Source organism: Corapipo altera, unplaced genomic scaffold (genome assembly GCF_003945725.1).
Source record: "Corapipo altera isolate COAL_440 unplaced genomic scaffold, ASM394572v1 343, whole genome shotgun sequence".
In the NCBI taxonomy this organism is placed as follows: Eukaryota; Metazoa; Chordata; class Aves; order Passeriformes; family Pipridae; genus Corapipo; species Corapipo altera.
In genome coordinates, this window is record NW_020884913.1 from 3,536,190 (window position 1) to 3,555,522 (window position 19,333).

The 19,333-nt window shown below is 39.5% G+C and overlaps 1 protein-coding gene across 2 annotated transcripts in view; it reads right to left on the reverse strand.

The window, feature by feature from the left end:
- ANKFN1 (ankyrin repeat and fibronectin type III domain containing 1) overlaps positions 1 to 19,333 on the reverse strand; it is a 127,990-nt gene that overhangs the window by 96,066 nt on the left and 12,591 nt on the right. Inside the window, exon 1 of one of the 2 annotated variants that reach the window (XM_027654519.1) lies at positions 10,817 to 11,011. The exons of the other annotated variant lie outside the window; for it this stretch is intronic. The gene's annotated coding sequence lies outside the window, so the exon portion shown is untranslated. Of the gene's footprint in view, positions 1 to 10,816; positions 11,012 to 19,333 lie in introns of those variants that run through there. 2 annotated transcript variants of the gene reach the window in all.

Here is a 19,333-nt window from a genome sequence, read left to right on the forward strand (position 1 = left end):
AGCATCACTACAGCAGTGAGTAACACAACACTGGAATCTCCTACTGCACGAGTCTCTTTTCTAAAATTTTTCTCAGTCAGTATGGTTGAAGATTTTAGAAGCATTTAAAAAAGATACTTGAAAGCACAAGACCTACTTTTTTGGAGTAGAAATTCACACAGCCACTTCAGCACAATTAAACAATCTGCTTATATTTAGGAATAAGCTGAAATATCTTGGTCAGCTGATACTTGGAAAGGGAAGGGCTTTAAATACAACATCAGGAATGCGATTTTTAAATGTTTTTTTTTGTGGTAATAGCCAGGTTCAGAGCTCAACTTTTCAAGGGAAAAATCTAGCAAAATATCTATATTGAGTTAGTTTTCACTCTGAAAGAGAAAATGTCAGTAGGCAGGCTCCTTTATCAAGGCAGTGTATTTACAGATGACAGTCAAGATTCCATTCTTATTCCTGTTTATGGCTTTGTATTTTTCTCATTTTCTTCTTTAAAATCCTCCAGAATTATCTTCCCTAATCAGTTGTGAAAAGCACAAAATAAAATCATGTGGCAGAGGTTTATGCTCTTGAGAAATCAGCCTCCTGCAGTGACTTCTAAATGAGGAAAATACAATTTTTCTTTTGTCTTTTTCTTGGCAATTTCCATGTAAACTCAGAAGACACCATTCCCTGCCCCATGAAGCCACATCATTCTTGGAAAAAGAACCACAACATTCATTTACACAAAAGAACTTTTCTGGAACAAAATAGGAATGAAAATCAGATTTATTTTTATTGTTTTATGAGTTTGTTGTGTGACCTAATGAAGGGGCACTACTCCATTCATGGCAAACAGAATTAACTCCAAGCTGGCTTCTCTTCTTCCACAAGAAGTGCTGCAAAGAGATTTCCAAGGAGATGGAGCTGGGGGTGGCACAGGAAGGCTCAGGCTGGCACATTATTTAGCTACTGTTAGCACTAAATGTGTCAGCAGAGCCATGGATTGCTGTCCCCTGTTGATACTGGACCCACCTATGAACTGGTTTTCCCTTTCATGTCCCTTTGGAATTCTTTTAGATAACAATCTATGAAAAAATCTGATTATAACAGTTAAAGATGTGCTCAGGTGCCTGGCCTATGTGAGCCATTTCTAATCTTTTTATTTCTAACTACAAGTGTGCATTTAACCAAGGGAGAAAAGGTGGCTGTGGAACCTTTAGGTCCCACTCCTACATCCACGGCACTTTGTGAGGGGCAAATGTTTGAGCACACTAAGACAGAATTACATAAGAAGATCCTTTCTCATAGATGGGGATGCATTTAATTTTCATAGTGGTTAGTAAATAATTTATTTTTACCACTTCTTCCTAACCAACCTAGCATCTGACCAAAAACGCCAAATAAAAGCCCTCCCCCCAAACTATCAACTGGGAGATCTAGGAGAACTAGGGGAAAACTGTATTTCATTTTTAAGCCTCCAGTGCAGATTAGTCAGATGCAAACTGGGGTGGTCTGTCTGCCACCAGTGATTGCAGAACATGAAAACAAAACCACAAAGTTGCTGACAGGCTATTTTTATATTTCTTCCCATACAAGTTTGGTCATGGCTTCTCTAAGGATGCAGAGCTGTCCTCGTTTGAACCTGTAGGAGATCTCAATATCCCCTTTTATGGGTCGTGTTTCCTTTATGTTCAGCCAGATGGAAACTGTTTTTTTTTTCTTCCAGCTTCTCTGTCTGGATTGCAAACTGGGCTTTGCTTGGCTTCTGCCTGTTCCTTTACTTCTGCTTCATTTTCTGTTGCATTTGTCTATCCAGGAAGTTACTTCAAATTACACTGGGATATAAAGTTACAGAAGTAATTCCCTGTGTTAATCTGCTCACTATATCCCAAATCTTTAGAAAGTGGAATAAATTGTCTGGTTCTGAGTGTTCAAAGTGACCACACAGAGTTGCTGCATGTGCTAGCACACAGAATCTGACACCCCAGCTTCCTCTGCAGAGTTTTTCTATTAGCTATTAACTACTTTAGGTGACATTTCAAAAATACCTTGAGACAGGTATATTATGTGTCTGCTGGTGCCTAGTTTTACATGTTAATAATCCAGTTCTTCCTGTACAAATCTCTGAGTCCAACTTTTAAATCAAAAAATGAAGTGACTCCCAAGAAAGACAGATTTTTGAAAGCCACTGTTTAAAAATACTCTTTGTTCAGAAGAACAGGGTCTTATTTTATGAAATGCCTTCTGAGCTGCCTCACACACAAGGAAGGTTGTCCCAGGGATAGTGGAAGCCCTTCTCAGTGGTCACAGTGAGACACTATGAGTGAGAACTTTCGGAAGCTCTGCATTCCTGTTTCAGATTTAACCAAAGAACAGGAAACCATTAATGATGAATTTCACCTGTAGAATCTTGTACAAACTATTCATGTTTCCTTAGGGGAAGGAATTAATTTATCTGATTTACTCTACACTTCTAACCCTGAGTGTGTTTTTTTATTGTCTGCAAGAATTTCCTTGGTCTCAACAGAAAGAAAGGCACAGCAGAGGATTCCAGTAAATCTTTGGACAAACCCAAGGTGTTTCTCTCCAGCCTTCCACCCTTACCAAACATGGGGCACATTTCGTGTTGTAGCACTGAACTACTGAAAATTAACAACACAAATTTAGTAAAAATCATGGAACCTTAGAATGGTTTGGGTTGGAAGGCACCTTAAAGCTCCTCTTGTTCCAGCCCCCTGCCATGTGCAGGGACACCTTCCACTAGACCGGGTTGCTCAGAGCTCCATCCAGCCTGACCCTAAAAACTTTCACCCATTGCAAATTAGAACTTTACAAATGACCAGCTGTGAACAATTTTTTTTTCTCAACTCTACAAAGTGGAGAACTATGAACATAAATCAGAACTTCCAGAAATGAGAAAAATTCTGGATCTTAAGGAAATTACTCTTAATCTTGCGATACGGAAGCATGAAGAAAATGATAGAGAATGTGTTGAGAACCAGGACTGAATTATGATCTGTGGAGATCCCTAATGTAATAGATTTTGTTGGGGAATTTTTCAGAATAAAACCATTTAGTAATGCATGGACACATGGCTTGCATTTTTGTTCTGTTTGTTACCACACTGGTATAGCATTTCAGTTCAGGGGGAATAAAGGTTAATAACTCCAGTTCAAAAGACTATTGTTGGCAAGCTTAAGGACACAAACCAGTTATTCTGTCCCTTGTACAGCAGCCAGCACGGCACATTTCTACCATAATCAGAAGTTGGTCAGCTCTAAACCATCTAATTAAAGCAATTATTCTGGGTGTTAATTGTTTATTTTTATTACTGCGGTATCAAGAGGCCCCTGCTGAAAGTGGGACTATGTGCTCTACAAACACTTAGCAAGAGAGAATACTTTCCTTTTCAAGCTTTCACTATAAATAAATAAGACACAGAGGAAGCAGAAGGGATGATAGTTATCTCTGGGTTTAGTTACAAAGTGTTAGAGGCATGATTAGCAGCTGACCCTCCTTAGTCCCATTCCCATGTTTGACCACTTGGGTGTCTTGGATTTTATAAATAATTTCAATCTCTAAGAACAACAACAACAAAAAGAGTAAAATGCAGTAGGAGCTACTATTTCAGCTCCATTACTGGGTACTGAATATTTCAGGATTCTGATCCTGAAGACCATGTGGTTTTTAGCAAGACAGAAAAACTTATTATCAGTTTCATAAATGTGTTTCTATTTAAATAAGCTAATTAATTCTCTGAACCATCCTTTGACAGTTAAATTCAAAGCTCATTGAAATCAGCTAAATACTTCCATTAATTTTAGAGGCTTTGGGATTATGTTCCCTTTCTGTCTCAACAAAACCCTTTTATAATATTAATTTGAAATTCTAAGATAAATCTAAGAACCCTCTTTAAGAAATGTAAGGGCCTAAGTAACATGAATTAAACAATCCAGCCACTTGTTGAGAAGTCTATCAGTGTTGAAACCTGGTCCTGCAAGGCAAACTTTGTGAGCAGGATAAAAGCCCCAATAAAGCTGGCTGGGCACTTTGAAAGGCCTGTGGTACCTTACGTATTTTATGGGTAACATGAATAAATCCATCAGTGTCCTGAAAGCAGGAGTCTTTCTACCTCATTGGTAGAAAGCAAGAAAAGCCAATCAACACATTTATATGCATAAATAGCTGGTTTGATGAGGTAAGAGCCGTGAGTAGGTGTTTGAAAGAGTAAGGACTGAGACATGGTTTACAGAGAGTTTGCTCAGTTTACAACTAAATACACTTTAGTGTGTGTTTAGTCAACATATTTCAGTCAACAACTGAAATACGAAGTCTAAAACATCACCTTTCTCAGCAGCAATATTAAGCTCAGTAAAACTTTTCAAAGGAAATAAAATCCCCTGCAACAATGACCACAGTTACTCTCAACGTGCAGCTTCTGGCTCCCACTAAAGCAGTGCATTGCTGTCACCTCTCTGCTCTCCACACCTTCCTGCAGGGCACTTAGTTTTTAATTCATTTAAAAATCCACTATTAATCAACCTAATGAAAAGCAGGCCAGAAAGTGGACAGAGGTTCATAACAAAATAGCAGAGACAGGGAGTTAATTAATACCTATAACTGATGTTTAGCTACAAGTTATGAAGTTTGTTTAAAACCACATACATTTATCTCTCACTTGGCCACCTCTGCCTGCAAGAGCCAGGTAGACTAGAGGGTAACAGGCTAAAATATTTCACTTTTCCCATTACCATCCTCCCATAGCATCTCTCCTCTCTCTATCCCAGTTCTTTGCCTCTCGAATGATGAATCTGAATCTAATCCTAACTGGCTCTATAATCAGGCTGTGAGGGCTGACAGTGCTCAGTGGAAATAACAGCCCTTTCACAGCTTCACTAAGGCATACTGTGGGTTTGAATAAAGAGCCCTATGAACACGACAGCAGATATTAACTGGAGAAATGCTTTTGCCATCCTGTTTCATTCCCTTAAATAGAAAATAGCAAGGAGCTACTGTTGGTTGATAGGGATAATAACAAGATGGGATGGGAGCTGCCTGGAGCAATGGCTGTCCCCAAACTGCAGATAAGCAGTGACAAAATGAAAGAAATTTCAACTTCTCACGCCAATCTTTCCCTCCATCCTGTTTTTCTCTTACATTTCTCAGAATCTGGTGTGTTCTCCAAAGCTTCATCTTCCCATCATCCTACAGAATTTAAAAATGGCTTAAAAAATTGTGTCCGTGGTGTGTCGTGAAGTAAAAATACAGGCTTAGCTGTAAGACATCAAGTGTTGCAATTTTCAGCTTCCTATTGTTATCCAGATGAAATCAAGTTATTTTGTAATGTACTGCTGCAAGGAACCATTCCTTAGCTGATACAAACTGCAGGAGTTCAACTAGATTTGGTAGTGCTGAAACATGTCACAGCTGAGGCTCATTCCTTGCCCCTCTGAACACTCAGGCAGCCACTTGCTGTCCCAAATGCTTGAAATAGATGCAGATAATGATAAAAAAAATATACTTTATGTGAGATGATATGGCTGTTATGGCATTTGTTTTTAATCCCAAATTGACCACAAAGGTCAAGTTCAGGCAGCATCAGTCCAAGTCATGTAACATTGTGTCAGAACTCTGAAGAACACTGTAAATAAACAACATAGAGACATTCAGGTGCCCAGTGATGTCTTAGGGTTTCTTTGTACACAGTTCCAGCAGTGGAAAGCAGTCAGGTTATACAGAAGGATTTACACAATAGAGGTAATTTCTAAAATAATCAACGTTAACTAATTAGATGGGGGGTATTTTATATTGTATTAAGCCATTTAGTTCTCAAAAGCCCCTAACAACCATCATCTGGTTGAAATTCCAACTCAAACAAAGTAAAATGCTATGTTGATTATTTTAAAGAATAACTTTCTGGCTATATATTAAATAAAAATTGAATGATTACTTCCACTTGTGAGCCAAAAAGTATTGTCACACCAGACAGAATCCAATAAAACTGGCCAGTTATTTTCCATATCCTTTTGCAATGACCATAGATCAAATTTTCCATATATAAAATGCCTAGTGATATATATATATTTAAGAGGAACAAATGGCTAAATGGGAAATCTAACTCAACATTAACTTCTGAACAAATTTGATACACTTCATTATAACAATTTTTGAAATATAGTCATCATTTTAAATAGTCTTACATAAACTTCCCCAAGCACTATAATCATACATTCAGTGAAATATTTCAAACTTTCCCTTTGCTTTTCAAAAGTGCACTGGCTGCACATGTCAACTGCTACAACATATAACTTTGGTCATTAAAATGTTGGACCTGAAATTTCTGTTTCAAGTGACAGTTTGACTGATCTGAAACTTAGTTTGGCTACGAAACACATTGTGTTTCAGTCTGAGTATCCACTCTCCCTTTCCAAAAGAATTTGTTACTCCCCTGGTGATGCATGATGGCTATTGTACAATCTTGCACTGCCCAAAAAGAGAGGCTATAGAATCCAGCCTATACAAGCAGAGATTTATGAAGTGGCAAATATTTGCTTGAGACAATTGCTGACCTCAAAGGAACATCTTCAGGAGCCCAGGCCTGCTGAGCGTTGCCATATGATTCACACAAGGATTAGCTCGGAACAAAAGCTGCAGCAACTCTGTGTTTAGAAGGAACTTGGATTCAGGTACATCATCTCAGCTTGACTCCATGTGAAATTTAAATCCAAAGATCATTAATTTCAGCATTGTCAGGAGGCAAAAGGCAAAGGAGACATTAGCCTTAAAATATTTAGCAAAGAGTGTTTTAGGATCCCTCTGCAGATTTCCATCTTTCCCAGCGCACCCTCTGCCTTAGGGCAGGACACCAACCCTGACCTCAGAACTGCTCTAGATGCATTTCTGATATGTCTCTGGGGAAGGCAAGTTTAGACATCAACTTCAAGCTCATACTGAATTTCCAGGACCTTCCTCCAAAATGCCCTCCAAACTCTCAAGGTTTACTAGTACAGAAAAATCCCAATCCAAATAATCTATGAGATGATCCTTTGCACAGGCTCCAATATGACACAAAAGCAGGCTACAAAATCAGTGATGGACTTGTTTCAGGTAAAAGAAAAAGTAAAACCAGCTTGTCACAGGAAGAAGAGAGAACAGCTCCACAAATCCCATGACTAGAGAATTAATAAAAGCAGGGCATAAGGAAGTAATACTGATTCTCCATAGGGTGATCCATTAAAACTGTATTGATAACATTTAGGAGGAGAGAAGAAACATTAATCCAAGACTTCTTGTACATGTGATGTTGGTGAATTTGAAAAGGCTTTGAGGTGAGGTTTTTTTATCCAAACTCCTTGCTGAACACTTTCAGATGTCCCACCTACTCTTGCACTTCAGAAGTGTGCTACTCATTGCCTTTGCGTTTTTCAGCACATCACATTGTTAGTTTTACATCTTAATTGCTGGGGAATATGCTTTTTTCAGTAAAATAAATCTTTGGGCTCCAACACTTTCCAGTTGTTTTTTCAGTGTGCCTGAGTGCCTACACATCAAGCCAACATAATGTGATTCTAGCAAATTTTGTCATAAATGAGGTAGCAAGGGCGACACCAGCAATGAAGATGTGAAAGCACTGGATTTAGTACACCTTAGAAACCAGAGTGCTCTCAGGGGGCTTTGGAGAGTTTGCCTTCTCATCAACCTGGAACAAGCTAAGCCCACTGCTGCAGTGTTTTCACAGCTGCTGTTCCCTCTGTCAGTCAGAGCACTCTGCTCTTACATGTGCTGCAGCAGGAACTGTGGTTGGCTCAGTGGTACAACATGACTGAGTGGGATGTTGGGGCAATGAAAGATTTGGGGTGATTTGTCTGCTTTCAGAGCCTCCATCTAATAAGCAAGTAGCTGGGCCATTAGTCCCACAGATTAATCAGTGTTTGATCCACATACATCTCTCTGGCCACAACACAAAGTCTGCAAAGTAGACAATCCCCAGTCAGGACTTACATGACATGAGCATAAAGCCTGCAGCTCCAGCCACACACTGTTGGTGGTGACTAGTCCTGGCTTCTTAAATCCTTTAAGGCTCTCTGAAAAAGCCAGACCAGTTCTAGGGTTGGAAACACCTGTGTAAGGACCATACACAATTCCTAGATTTTCTGACTCTTCCAGCAAAAGATGCTGAAAAGCTTTTACAGAAAAGGGTGCCCACTGCCTACCTTCATGGAATAGTGATGGATTTTAGGGAGGAATCAGACAAGTGAAAGCAGGTTGCAAGGGGCAGCACCACACCAGACCATCACACAAGTCCTCTTTTCAGGGCTACCATATAAAAAGCCATGAGCCATGCACAAGCTGATATATGATCTGTCTTTTATCTAGAGGTGTCTTGGAGGACTTATACCTGCTGATCTTTTAATGAGTAAATCAGATTGATCAAAGAATTGCTCACATTATAAGCCTTGTCTTTTACTTGGTGTTGAAAAACCATATACTATATAAAAATGGTAAGATCCTGATATTTGATCTGTATGAGATTATCCCTCTTGCTAAAAGCATGAAACTTTGCCAACTCCTTGGCTGCCAGCCACGTAAATCAGCTTCTCATAACTCTTCCTATAGGTCAATCATCATTCATTTCTTTAATCTTTAAGACTAACTTCCACTTTTTCTCCTGTTTCAGCTTAGTGTATATATATGTGTCCTATGTGTAAAGCATTAAGAAATTGAAATAGCTGTTGCCATCAATCTGATCTGCTTATTCTACATTAGATCTTTGCTGCCTTTTCTAAGACATGCACCACTTCTCTGTATTATTAGAATTCTTGTTATTTACTTAGTTTCTGGATGAAGTGATCCCTTGGTGTTACTTCCTTGTCTCCAGATTTCTGGGAAGGCTTCATTTACGTGTGCAGTGCACTTCAAATGTTTGGATGAAAGGCAGGCTATAACTAATGCTGATAACAGGACAGACTCAGTAAATGTGAGGTAACTAAAAGTGCTCTCAGCGGTTTATTCGTACAAAATCTCTAACAGCAGGCCTGGCAAAAGTACTGACATTTTTGTTCATCTGAATGAAAATTGAAAATAAACTCTACCCAAAAATGTAAATGTCAAACAAGGAAAAACTGCAGAACTGCAGAACTAGACACCAAATGGGGACGGGGGAAGAAATTAAGAAGATCAATCTGCGATGACTTAAAATCCTTGGTTAAACCCCCCCACACACCATAAATGCAGGATTTTCTTCACATATTGCAAAATGTACATGCCAAATTGTAATTAGGAACTCAAACACTGTTTAGTAAATGTACAATATTTTAATCCTGTACCTTAGCTGGTGTCACTGATTCAAGCAGTAATATTGTTTGAAGCAGGGCATAACAAGGTGGAAATATAAGCACAGACAGAAAAGGGAAACAATTTGAGTGACTCATTATTGCCTTCATCTTTATTCAAGCACAAAAGCTAATATTATTCATAAAGGTGCAAACGTGGCAATTTTTCTTGATTTAAATTGGAGCTCGGAGACAAATTGTCAATCCCCACGCAAAAGGGGGTGTTGTGACTGTTGGAACCTGTGATCACCCAGGAAAAGCTCAGCAGTACAAGCACACAGCAAGTGATCTGCAGGTTAGTGTTGTGTGAGGAATAGGAAAAGTAAGGACAGTACATTATTACTGACAGCACACACCAGGAGAGGTGGTGTGTGACACTTGTGCAGCTGCTCTGTGCGTGCAGACACCAACAACTCCTTTTTCCTGCAGTGTCACAGCTGAGAGATGAAAAACTAAGTTGCCTGTGGTGGGAAATGCACCCACTGCGACACTGTGAGACTCGTCTGGGAGTGTGCAGTCAGAGGGAGCCTGCACCCAAATGCTCAGTGTGCTGCATCATCTGGCAAAAGACGGACTTGGGTGCCCGAATTTTAATTCAAATATGATGAAAAATTGTGACTGGAGGAACTTTGTCCATTAAAGTAGGAAGAACTGAGAGACTAATTCATCCCCCACAAAATAAACTGACTTAAAATTGGAATAATTCAGATGTCTCTTTTTAGATTAAATGACTACAAACTTAGGGAGTTTATGTATTAGGCTTTTCTAACTGAGACTGGCAAGAGTTCTGGTAATACATAACACTTTAGGTTCAGCAGATGAAGTGTTTATTTCAATACACACAAAAATTAAATTTTATTATTTTATAGTATGCTGGATTTCACTGAATCACAGCTACTACTTTATCAATGCTGTAGCTATTTTGAGGGAAATAAACTGCTCTATTTCTCTTATTTATACATCAGCATAGACAAATTTTTCTACATATAGACATACATGTACAAACACTACATGCACACACCTCTTGTGCACTATGAAGAAAAGCAAGGAGATCTATCTACAGAAAAGTTAATTCAGTTAAATCTGCAATAGAAGATCAATACTTTATCTCAGGTTCTGCACACCTTGCCATCAACTTCAAAAGCAAACATGATTTTCACAAGCAATCTGGTCTATTCCTACAACACGTTACAGCCCTTTCCAGGTCCTCCTGGCATATCATATCCTTTGGGTGGATGAGGAAGGAAAACAGAGAGGTGAGATGTTCAGGGCTAGAAAAGAAGTCAGCAGCATGCTAAGGACCAGAACCCAGTTGTGCTAATGTTTCCAAACCCCCAAAATGCTAAAAGCGGACGTGCAATCCTCCCAGTAAACAAGGCAAGCATCACATCAGCACCCCTGTTTCAAACATACAAGCCCTACTGGGAAGTGCTGGCCACTTCTGGTTGCCAGCCAGTAAACTTTCCCCCTCCTCAGCATGAACTCTGATTGTGTGCCAGTTCACTTACCCATGGTTATCATTTTTTCTGTCTGATGAGCGTGGAACAATTGCCCTCCGAGCACTGCTTAGCCAGAGCAGGAAGAACTGTTTGCCTCCAGCCCAGCTGTCGGAGTCTCCATGCAAGATGCTGTGCAAAATGTTGAGTTAAAAGAAAACACGAGTAGGGGGAAAAGAGAGCTCTCTGAGAACCTCCACATGGTTCCTGTTGCTAAGGGAACCACTCCCTTTGTCTGCATAGGTTAGGAATGGCTGCTTCGTTTGGAGTCTGTCTCTTAAGTACCGAAAACAGCACAACAATTTCGGAAAGAAAGAAAAAAAACCCCTCCAGAATATCTTACAACCAAAGGAAAACTGAACCGCCTTGGAATTCTTACATGAAAAGCAGCTATTAATAGTTGATTTGGGTGACTCCAAGGAGGCTGTAGAACTCATCTGTGCCATCTGATGGGACAATACACCACTGCACACCGTTTAATTTACTTATTGTAATCAGCTTTTGGTGGTCAAGGTAGATGGTTACAGAGAGATAAATCAAGAAATCAGGTCCAGTTTACGGCAGCGAATGGAGAGAGATCAATAGCAAGAAATAAAACTTATAGTAGGTATCCATGATGGACTGGAAGAGAGATGCCCTTACTTACACAGGCTCCTATAAAAATCCAAGCCTGAATCCATAGCTCTGATTTCTGTAGCTGCTCTGCTCTGCTGCCTCTCAGTCCCCAGGCCCAGCACTGCACTGACCGTGTTCCTGAACCCCCAAATATCTGAGAATCTACCTTCTACACAGGCCCATTGGGCTCAGCCCAATTCAGCATATGGAGTTAGGAATCCCTGTTTCTTGTCTTTGTCCATCCCTGGTTTTAAAGAATACACCAGGATGTGTACTTCTGAATAAGGGTGATTTCCCTGTCAGTCTGAGGTCCTGCAACTTGAGGAGCTAATAGAAGTTGTCAGGAAGATTGGTACAATGGGAACAGAAACACCTTGAGTGTAACCTCAAACTTGTTGTTTGTATTAAGAAAATCAGCTTCCTTATGAAAACAAATAGCACAACATGCACTGCACAACACAATTGTATCTTACTCTCTCTCAGCTGACACCAAAACCAGCACCCTGAAATACTGTAAGGGCAATTTTTTTCCGTGGACTTACTTGTTTCAGTACCTCAATATTACAGGGAGAGAAATGGTCAAAGACTTTGATTCAGATAGAAATTTTCAAGCACAACCTTCTCTGAGGCTCTTACCACATCCAAAGATCAGTCAGAGAAATGTGTTACATTATGTCTGAATGAACAGACAAAAGTTCAAAACCTTAGATGATGCACTTCTATATGGAAAACAGAATTTTCTTGTTCTGCCAGAGAGCAGCTGTGAGAGCCTGGAATTGTGGAGGGAGGCCAGTTTGGTGTTGTGGTAAAGAGCTGAGCTTCACTTACTGCAAGGTAGAGAGGAGTCAGGGCCAGTGTTCTATTTTCCAGAGAGCTGAGCTGACTTTCCCCCCCTCAGTGAGACTGTTGCTCTTGGAGAACTCCAGTCAGAAACGAGTATGAGATGTCTTTGCTTACACACCACAGTCCAGCACTGACTCTGTGACATAAAGACCTGAAGAATTCAGCTGTCACTTCACTGCACATGTTGAATTGTATTTGCAGTGTGATACGTGCTGCGACCCCCTCCCTTCTTCCTCTCACCCCAATGAGTCAAATAAAGGATCGCTTTGTGGAGAGGCCCTTCTGCTCTCCTTTGCAAAAAGATTAGGAGGTTAGAGAGGGGCAACTGAGAGCTCAGTTTGGGGGCATTAGAAAGCAAGGGAACATACAGGTTGCCATTGCATCAATTCTAGCAAGGAACATTTAATTGGAAAACAATTAAAAAGTTTGTGATTGTATTTATTTTTTTCCCTTCAGAGGTTTGCTTTGAATTGCTCAGTCCTGCTGGGTATACACACACACACACTCATCCCAATTTCTCCTTCTCAGGATAGACTGATGCCAAGGCTGATGCCAGGGAAGGATCCTGGGATTCTGTGCAGCCACAGCCAGGGAGATAACAGTTTTTAGGACTGAACTAAAGTTTCTGCCAATAAATTCTTTATTCACTTTCTTCTGCTGCTTGCAAGCCATGGAATCTTCTTCAGTGTAAGTACAAGAAGGGCAAACCCGTGCATATTTAGAGGATTCGAAGTTAACTCCCAACACAACAAAATTCTTCAACACCTCAAATTAATGTTTAGTGAGTCTAAATGCAAATGTTTGGGTATGTAATGCTGTGATTAATTCAGGAACATTCTGATGATCATTCACACCAGAATAAAAAGACAGAGGGAGCAACATCAGATCACATTTGTGAAAGTGCAGCCTCCTGCACTACTACACAATTATCCCCTCAAAAGAAAAAAAGTTCAACGTTTTTTCGCCTTATTTTAACAAAGACAGGAATTTTCTCTGTTTAATAGAAATTTTAGCATCTTATACAGGACATTACCAGTTTCCCATTATTACGAGAACAACACTTCTTTGACAGACTGGCAGTGAGGCTCAGATTTGATGATGAAAAAGTGATTTTACACAGAAGTGGAATTCTACTCAGGAACCTTTCCTTGGTGAAGCAGTAAGAACTGTATCTATTACTATAAATCCCATCTTCTCAATTTAAAAATAAACTGCATTAACTACTGATGTCCTAAAGAGTCTTTGTTATGCTAATCCAAGGTATTAAGAATAGTCAGAAAAGGAATTCATTAATGGCTACTTGAATCAAGTACTTTTTGTCCCAGATGTGAACACATCCCCCCAGTCAGAAACTACCTAACACAGTGTGATTGAAGTTTATTTATTTACTTACATATAATAAGCAACTGAGCAACTTGCAGTGCATGAAGTGAGGCTATGGAAAAGTACATTACAGTGCCTCTGCTTCAGGGCCCTCTCAGTCAGAATTTCAGTATATGTGCCTATTTTCTCTTTATTATTCAGCCAAAAACATTGAAACTCTCTATCCCCTCAGTCCACTTAGTGACCAAGAAAAGATTGCCTGCCTTATATAAGGTGGCTTAAGAGGAATTTTTAAAATAAATATTTACAAAAGCTCTAAAAATATTATCTTGTTTTGTTAAGGCTAAGTGTGTAAACACTGTACCTGTTACAAATATAGATCTCGTTATGCAATGAAAAAGAGAAGCAGATGGAGCTGTTGATAGCCTCAGTGACAATAGTGCCACATGCAGTTGCACAGGAACCAGTATTCCCCTTATAAGGAAAATTTTTCATATTCCCCAATTTTTTTTTTTCTTTCTCAGTCGCGAGTTGGAATTAAAATTCCGACATGAGAAATTTTCCATAGGAGGGTCATATTTAAAAGACCCTCTATGTAAAAAAAAAACCCCAAACACAACCCTTTAGTTTGAATGAACTGACATGGATTTAAATGACCTGTGAGAGTAAGTGTAGGGTTGTATGTGCATGTATAAGGTTTCTTGTCCACTTTCGGGAGCCCAGACTCCCATCCCTCCTGGCAGTCTGCCAAGCAGGCCAGGAACGGGGAGAAACTTGACTTTCTGGCACCATTCCATGTGAGATGCCGGGGAGCTGAGAGCTGGGAAAAGCGGGCGAGCTGGCAGGAGACCAAGAACATTTCCATCAAAAATTTCATTGGAATAGACATTTTCATGCAACGTGTTAGGTTTTGGTGAACCGGCGTTAGCTGAGGGAAAAATGTTCCACTGGAAAGTTTCCAGTTTGTCCCAGTGCTGAGATCTTGACACTTGGACTTCGTATTTTTCATTCAGCTGAAGAATGGATTTTTATTTCCCGGTGTCATGCACAGAGACAGAAGGTAGTTTACTGTACTGCTGATTGTATAAAATGATTTCTCCTGACACTGTAAAAAGAAGCTTTATTTTGCCATCTGCAGCAAGTGCTGCTGTCTCATACCTCCATGCTTTTTTGGCATCTCCTCACCCCTCAGTGTCTTTCCTCTAAATGGATCACAAGGACTGTCAGCAGAATGGTGAGACCACTAGTCTGTACTCAGAGACAGATTTTAATCTCTCTCTCTGGAACTCAATTTCTGTCTTGTTGTATTAGTTCAGTAGGGAAAACAGTACACCTTGCAGTGTTTTTAAAATTAATATGTATGGATTATAACAATAAACCTGTAACAGTTCTGACAAGTGTAGAAAACATATTAGCTTCAACTACTGAACCTCCTAAATCTCTTAAAAATGAAGTATTTAACACTATCTTGAGGAAAGATGTCACAAAGTTGTGGCACAAAACTGAGGTAGAGAAGGTACAGCACTGGATGAATAGTCAACTGTACATTGAATGCAAATACAACACACCCCCACACATATCAAATATTTGATTCCACAGATTCTTCAGGACAAAAATGTATATGCAATATATAGAATTTAGCTCATCTTATTCAAGCTGCATATGTGACAGTTCTGAGCTTATTGGAAAACCTGAACCAAGTTCAGCTCTGGCAGTGATGGGACACTGCAAAACTGGACCGTTCCTGCACACTTAGCTCTTGACCTGCCTTCAGAACACTCATTCATTATGCCCCATTCAGGAAGTGATCTCACTGGAAAATCTGAACAAAACATAGGACAGAAGTTCCAGACTCAAAAAGCTAAGGAATGTTCTTTCCTCCCTCCTACCTTGTCTTCTTTTAAATGAATTTAGACTTTGTGAAAAGCATCAGATGGACAGTCCAAGGCCTGAGGGCTGTTGTGGGTGCCCAACGTACAGACATTTTCAGTGTCCTCCTTTCACACTCGTGTGCCTTCACACTGAGCTGCAAGTTAAACTTCCCATCTTGGGCATCATAGAACTTCACTCAAAACTAGTGCAGAGATATTCACCCTTAAACCTGAAGGTAAATATCTTTATAATCACAAAGACACTTTATTAATGCAATAATTCACCCCCTAAGCTTTTGAGTTCGCATAGCAGAAAAAAACCTGAACAACCCATTCTCACCTGAGCACTGATATGGAATTCTCATTACTGGTACTGTAGTATTATCCTTCAGTCATTAGCTCTCTCAACTTTGAGCATGGGCACCAAATTTGAACTAAAATCAGCATTAAACCTGTGCCTATAGGATTGCTGCCTTACTTTTGGTAATGAAATAAGCATTAATGCAGTAACAAAATGTCAGCCAAACTTGAGCTGTATAGAGTAGACTAAATCCCAATCCTTAAGCAAGTCTTAAGGAAGCCTGTGGACATTCCTGTGTGGCAGAGTTGATTCAGCTTCATGTCTCCATTTTACTCCCTAGAATTCTTGTTCTCTTTGGAAGAGTAACTCATCTCATTTTCAAGAGTATGAAACTTCTCCATCTCCATTTCAATATTTCTGGGCTGTGTGACTACTTTCCTCAAGTACAATTGACAAAATTTGCCCCAATAAAGAATTAATTTTTCCATGGGAGAAAATAGGAAGTTTTCCAAGCCTGCTGAATTTGGTGTGAAACTATGAAAGAAAGTATTTGTAGAGAGCTAGCAGAGAACAAGTCAGACCTGTGGATACACGTTGTTCAATATCTCAAAACAGCTAAATGACTTCAGCTGGTGTTCTCTCCTCTACTTGACAATGACATGTTACACTTCCCCTGACAAGCTGAATTCAGATTTATCTCTGCTGTTGATTGCTGTTCTTTATAAGACGTAGATTTAGAAAGCTTTGCCACCCACTTGCAGCAAATTTAAATTTCTAAACAACAGCAAAGTTCAGCAACAGCGTCGTGAGTGAGGCTGCTGAAGGATAATTATTCTTTTTACAAAGAGCAAGTTTCTCAAGCTATGTTTAACTTTACATGTAGATATAGACACATACATATATTCAGATTAAATTTACTGTACTATGCTTGATTTCTCTTCACTATAACTATTTTCTGTGCCACCACTGAGAGCATTTCCAATGTACATATTTGCTCTGACACCTCTGGATATCATCATCATGTTCTCTCATGCCCTTGAGTGAGATTGACTCACTTCCATCTCTTCTGTTGCTATGAAAAAGTAAACAGTAGCTACAAAGCTGTCAATGAATTGGATTTTTTTTTTTCTGTCTTCAGTTAATCCTTTTATCTATATATCTGAGATAGCTTGTTCTATAATCCAAGTCATATTCATATTTTACAAAAACTCTTGGTTAATCTTTCGCAGAAATATCTACCTGGATCTTGTGTTATTTTCACTTTGATCAAGCCAGACAAGCTACCAAATAAAAGAAGCTGACTGCATTTAATGCAACAATTAGGACAAATAATTCCTCAGAAGTAAGATTTTCAGAGAAGCAGGTCTTCTGGGGGTGCTCCCATCATCGAGCACACACAGGTAATACTCCTTTCTGTGTCTCATAAAGTGAAAAGAACTCCTAAAATTGAACTTCACCCACTCCAATCAAAATGCCACTCAACTGCTGATTGAAATATCCTTCATTCAAATCAGAGTGAGTGCCTTTAATGGCTACCCAAAAGGCTGTCAAATTAAATAAGAAACAAAATGCAAATAAATTAGCATTCCTAGCTACTGATACACTATAAATATTTATGAGGAAAAAAAGATGCTGTAATTTCGAATGATACCACAGGCCTATTTTGTACAAACAGTTAAAACAGTTATACATGCAATACCGTACTTTGCAATTTTTTTCCATTTCACATCACCATAATCACCTAATAAATATTTAAATGGACCCATTTGCTGTAACTATAAAAGAACCGTGTAAACTTGTTGTCATCTAGACACATAAGCCGCAGTGGAGTCAATGAATTTCAACAGTCACTTAATATTGCAAGCCACAAGCTACCTTAAACCTGCCAGCAACTGTCTGCCAGGAAGCTACTGTAGCACCACGGCTACCTCCTCCAACCCAGGACACGAGATTCATTATGAATGCGAGCATTGCTACTCTAATTAGGCCTGGGAGAGGTTTAACAACCATGCTACAGTCTTGCTGCTGACAAATATAAAAATAAAGCCTTGTTCAAATTAGCAATGTGAAGTGAGAAGGCCTAGAAGCAGCAACTGTCTGACCAGTAGTGAAACAGTTCTAATCTATAGTGAGGTTATTTTGCTTCATAAACTGCTAGTATGTTACCTGCAGGAGGTCTCCCTGTAAAATGAATTATAGTAAGCTATATGTGATAATTAACCGTGCATTAGCAAATATCTTGAAACAGGGGGGCTCTGTTTTCTCTGTATTTTGACTAATAAAAGCATGAATTTGTTCAACAAATGATCATTTAGGTTGTGGAATGCTAAGCATATTGGAAGAACACAGTAAGCAATAGAATATTGTAGGTGGACTAACAGTTTCCTTACAAAAACAGGCTGTTTAATAGGCTGGCTCCATACTACGTTATTCACAGTACTAAAAACCACAGTGTTGGGAAGACAAATACAATATACATTTAAAATAATATAAACCTTGTACTCATATTTACTTTAAAAATGCCATGGATGTGACAATAAAAAAAAATCCATAAGCAAACGTTTATTTCAGAAAGAGAAAATCCCAAATGACTCTTTCCAGAATGTAAACAGATAGTGAGGCAATTGGTATGGTCATCTTCTGCAGAGGGGAAAAAACCTCAGCTGGGTTTAAAATAGTCTACATCATATGAATGTGAAGCAAGGCAAAAAAAAAAAAAATTAATTTATTATGTATACTGCTTAACACAATAAAAATAAAGTGGTGCCATAATTTATTTTAGCTTCATTTACATCTTATGAAAACATATTTAACCATAACGCTTTATGGAGCTGTGACTGGACCAGCCTCACTCTTGGCTGTGAATCAGGGGTCAGAGCCACTGCAGCATACACAGGTTGACAGTCTGTACCTCTTTATTCATACTATATGGACTGGAGCCCAAGCTTCCAAACATCACAAACTGAAACTCATTTAACTACAAGTAATCTGCCAGCTTTAGCCAGACTCCATGCAGGAATGACTCATTATAGGATTTGCCCTTATCAGGGGGAATTCGCAGCCCCAGCGTTGTGGGCATCAGCCTCAGGTGAAAAGAGAAATTCTGAACAATGATGTTTTCAGTTCATAAATATCAGCATTCAGATGGCTCCCAAAAATTTTAATATCTTTGAGACATCAGAGGTGTTCTCTAAATTTAAGATAAAGCCAAGATCAGAAGACACCCTCAGCTGTATGTGTCCACCTCCTTCCACCCAGCTCAGCTCTCACCTGCCCTGTGACAAACACACTTCCTTCAGCTGCCAGGCCTATTTCAGCTGAGGTGAGGGGTGAGATCCCCCCTGATTTCCAAGGCAGGGAGTTATCAGTGAGATGCCAGAATTATGAACAGGTAGCAGACATTCAGTCTTAGAGTAAGACAGGATGCTCAGGGAGTTGGTCCCTGGAGAAGAGTGCGAGGCTGTGACTGCAGCATCCTGTGCCACACAGTCCAGAGCAGGAATGGTCCTCATCAGAGTCCTGCAGCCTTCCTTTGGAACATCCATTTGGTTCAACCAAAGGATATTGGCTTAGTAC